A 4,997-nucleotide genomic window follows, 5' to 3' on the forward strand; every position below is an offset into this window, starting at 1 on the left:
TAAGATCATATTTTGGTTTTTCTCTTTCATCCTTTGTATTAATTAATTATATTAATCTTCTATTACATTACATTTTTTATCTACTCCACACATTATCTTTTCTATCTTCTTTAAATTTTTTTAATTGCTCCTTTTACTTTAGTTTTAATTGTTTATTTTACTTTTACTTCTCATATATAGATTTATTATAATTTATCACAGGTTCTTTTTTAATTTAAGTAATTTTTTAGGTTATTATTACCATTGATGCTTTTATTTTGTTTAGTGTATTTTTTTAGTCTGTGTTTAATATAATAATCTGTAAATATCTATTCTATTATGTAAAAATTAAATTTCTGCACTTAATGATAAAACTGTCATAACATGTTTCTGATGGTATTTTTCAATTTATTTCTTTTAACTCATTAAATTTATTTTATTATAATAAATTAATTATATCAACTAATTGATTTAGTTAATTATTTAAATATCATACAATTTATTATAATTTCTATCAATCAATTAATTGTAATTCAAATTGAATGATTATTTTGTTACGAAATTATTATTTCCTAATCTATTTATGGGTAATACATATATTAATTATAATCATAAATTAAGCTATTTTACATTAAATGACTTATATAATGGTCATCTCATTTATTATCATAAATGTTGAATTAAATAAGTCATTATTACTTTTGATTTAGAATTAAATGAGAATAAGACCAGAGATACTATTTTATTTGGTCTTTCGGGTTTAATGGGTGTCACACTTAAATATAAATAGTGACTTCTGGATTTTAGTCTCTAACATCAAAGCCATCTCCGTAACTCTTTTTCCATAAAAGGAATTTCAATTCAACTCTATCAGGGATACAGAAAGTTTTCAAAGAACAAAGGAATGGTTTGAATTTGTATAAATTCTAATTGTTCGAACTTACGATGTTGTTTCAGTTCGTTGTCGTTACGAGAATGACTCTAATCTATACGTGTCTAAAGACTAGAATAGATTAAATATTATTTAAGTAATTTGTTTCAAATATTGGTATTTAATTAAATTAGTTTTAGAGAAATTTAAATTATTGACTCAATTTATATATTACGACTATTCTTTTTGAATATATTATTTTTACATTTTTTAATATAAAATTTCTTTTTTTTTTTCTGATTTTTAAGTTTATTTTCTTCCTTGGATATATGTATCACCTTTTTTTCTCATTTTATATTTCAGATTAGTAATGTAATTATTAAAAAAAATATATTTAAAAAAGATTAAAACATCACTATTTTAAAAAAAAGAAAGATACGTGAAAAAAAGAAAAACCAAAAATTAAAACATCACTATTAGAAAAAACTGTTAATATGCGTATAAATGGAGCTGGAATTGAGGAATATATATATATATATATATATATATATATATATATATATATATATATATATATAAATAAAAAATTATTGCATGATTGTAGAATAAAAAAAAATCATGTATATAAAATAAAATAATTATAACAAAAAAATAATTAATATATGTAATTTAAATATTTTTAATAACCAGTAACATAAAGTTTAATAAAATATAATTCACATATTTTTTATTTATGAATATGTATAGAATTATTTATGTATATGTATATATTAAGAAAAATTACCTAATATATATAATTATTTAACAAAATTAATATACAAGGTTATGAAAAGTTCTATCTAAATTTGACAAGAACAAAATGACTTACATAGAAATGGTTCTCATGGATAATAATGTAAGTTGATTATTTTTCATGATTCTTTCAAGTGATGTTAGGTCTATTTTAAATATTTTTGGTTCATATTTTAATATTTTTAATAACCGGTAACATAGAGTTTAACAAAATATAATTCATATACTTTTTTATTTATGTATATGTATAGAATTATATATATATATATATATATATATATAATTATTTAACAAAATTAATATATAAGGTTATGAAAAGTCTCATCTAAATTTGACAAGAACAAGACGACATTTGTCATTATTCTTTCAAGTGATGCTAGGTCCAATTTATAAATATTTTTTGTTCATATTTTAAGTTTATTTGATAAGTAAACCCTTGCACGTGAATCAAAGACAGTACGATTTTATAGATTTATAAGTTCTAATAGCTTTTATATTTAATTTATTTTATAGTATGATAATAACCAATATATTTATTGATAGATTTAACTATTACTATATTATTTATGATCAAATTCAGTATATATGTCTGATTTATTAAAAAAAAGTAGATTATTAAAATCGATTAATAACTATTTTAGAGTTAATCCAATTATTCAATTAATACTAAATCGCAAAACCAGTCCTCATCTCCCTCTCCTTGCTCGTCCTTTCTTGTTGCTTCCCTAGTCCTATCTCCGCGCGGCGTGCTTCCCTACCTCGCGCCGCTTTGCTCTCGCCGCCGTGCCTCCCGTCGTCACATTGTCTGTGGGTGTTGTCTCGCATGATGCTCCCTGCTACAGCTTGTGGGTGTTGCCGTGTTGCAAGTTGCTAGTGTCACCATCGCTGCTGCTCTCTTTTCTGCCGTGGCTGACTCCGCCGTGGCGCCGCCGGTTCAGGTAAGTCGCAAACCTCCTCTTTCCCCTGCAATAGTCCCCTCCTACCTCTGTTCAATACTTCAGTTCAACGTTCAAACTTCAATCTGTTATATTCCTCTATTTTGTTCTGAATATGATTATGAAGTTGTAATTTTGCTAGTTATTGGATTGGTTTTTGAATCTTCTCTACTGAACTGAACTCAGTTAAACTTTTGAAGTCTTTTAGTTGAATTTTTCTCCTTTCTATTTTATTCTGAACTACCTAAAATGAATTATTTAATTTTTCTTGTTCAATTTTGTTTTGAATTCAGTGTTGTTCAATTTTTAATGACTGGTTCCTTTCAACATATAACAAACATTCATAAAAATGATTATTCATAGAATAATGTAGATTGTTCCATTAGAAACCAATAACAGAGTGAAGGGTTCTGAATTGTTTTTTGTCTAAGTAGATGGACATAATACTGATTTGGATAATCTTCTGCTTTCTTTTTGCCCTCCTATTTGGTTCTGCTTAATGCAATGGCATAGCTTGATTGTTGTTTTCTATATTATTACTAAGTTTGGTAACTTCCATAAATCTTTTTTCCTTAAGCTAGTGAAATAGAGATGTTGGTAAGGAGTATAGCCAAAAATTGGATGTTTAAGGATTGTTATTATTCTGCAATCAGGCATTAAGTTGATGAAGTTGAGTTTCACTTTCATTGTTTTAGGTAGAGTATATTCAATTCTAAACAAGCTTGGAACTTGGAAGAACTTGTGATGATAGTCTTTCACAAGGAGTCCAAGAACATGCTAGTACCCTTTTGTTGTTATCAAAATGATTTGTTTGGTGTTCATGTGAAGTAGTCTAAATCCAAATTCAACTGATATACATGAGTATGATTTGCAGTTAGGATGGCACCAAAGATATCTAAAAGTCTTAACGGGAAGTTGAGCTTAGGGGCTAGAATTCTTCAATTTGGTGGCGACGAGAAAGTGTTTAAGCAATTCTTCAATGTCAGAGAAGGTGAAACACTTCTAAAAGCTTCGCCATGCTATCTATCGACAACATTAGGGCATCTAGCAAGTCTGCTATTCATCTCAAGTGACAGGGTAGTATTCTGCAATGAGAGATCAATCAGAATATTTACAGAGAAAGGCCAAATGATGAGGATTTAATACAAAATTTTCATTCCACTTAAAAAGATAAAGTGTGTGAACTAAAGAAAAAATGTTGAAAAGTCAAAACACAAGTATATAGAGATAGTTACAATGGATAACTTTAATTTTTGGCTTATGGGAGTCATAAAGTATCAAAAAACCTTTGATATGTCTTAAGCATGCAATTTTTGAAGCTTAAAAACAATGTATAGTAGAAGAAGCTATCTTTTAGTTAGTTAGATGAAGAAATATGTATATATAATTATGAGCTTGTAAATTCTGAAACGATGATTTGTTGATTTGCAAATCAAATATTTTATTTGGATTAATTTGATAATGTATGAAGAAAATTGAAATGATTTAATATGTATTTGTTTTGAATTGAATTTTTATATGGTTAGAACTCAATATCAATATTATATAATTTTTTTTCTTTATCTTTCTCAATAATTAATTAGCCGATCAATGTATATCGAGAGAGAGAAAAAAAATTAAATGATAAAATTAAATCAATTTTATTTTATTTTTTATATTAATTTTGAATCATGTTAAATTGTTTATCAATTCTACTTGTAATATTTTTAGAGGAAAATAAAAGGAAAGAATATATATATATATATACATATATATATATATATATATTTATTGAGATCACTCCAAATTTAATTTTTTTTCATAATTTGAATTTGAAGAATGAGAAGGCCTTTTTATCCTCAAAGTTGGTTCGTAAAATATTTTAATTAGCAGTTAATGATATAAAATTTATGTAATTATACAGTACTCTTTAATACCTTTTATTTGATATATAGGAATGATGCGGGTGTGTGGATTACAAGAGTTGGATGATAGCTTGTTTTTTAAGATGATAATTTTAACATAAGGATAATAGAGAAAGTATATGGAGCCAATGAAATATTTGTACAATATGTACAATGAAGGTTTAGAGATGTCAGATTCAGTATTAGCGATATAACCATTAGTGTTACCTTTTCTCATTAGCTAAAGCTTTTAGCATGAGTGGTATCATGACATGGTATCAGAGCTTTAGATCCGAAAGGTCAAGAGTTCGATCCTTGGTGAACTCCAAAATCAGCTTAAGCTTTTCGGATAAGTGGTTTTATGACATGAGATGTTTATTATCCCTAGTACTGGATGGTTATTCTAGATAGTATGGGTGATGTTCATTTTTTAACTCATATAGCCAATTGGACACATTGTACAAATATTCCATTGGCTCCCTAGTGTAACACCCTAATTAGCATAACCCTTACCTTACGTTGTAAAGCAAAGGTTAA

The 4,997-nt window shown here is 26.2% G+C and overlaps 1 long non-coding RNA gene across 1 annotated transcript; it reads left to right on the plus strand.

The window, feature by feature from the left end:
• The first annotated feature begins 2,296 nt into the window (after positions 1-2,296).
• Positions 2,297-4,068, plus strand: LOC114924503 (uncharacterized). Its single transcript, XR_003811880.2, has 2 exons — positions 2,297-2,580; positions 3,452-4,068. It is a non-coding gene; the product is annotated as an uncharacterized lncRNA (long non-coding RNA).
• The last annotated feature ends 929 nt before the right edge of the window (positions 4,069-4,997 follow it).

This window comes from Arachis hypogaea, chromosome 9, assembly GCF_003086295.3.
Source record: "Arachis hypogaea cultivar Tifrunner chromosome 9, arahy.Tifrunner.gnm2.J5K5, whole genome shotgun sequence".
In the NCBI taxonomy this organism is placed as follows: domain Eukaryota; kingdom Viridiplantae; phylum Streptophyta; class Magnoliopsida; order Fabales; family Fabaceae; genus Arachis; species Arachis hypogaea.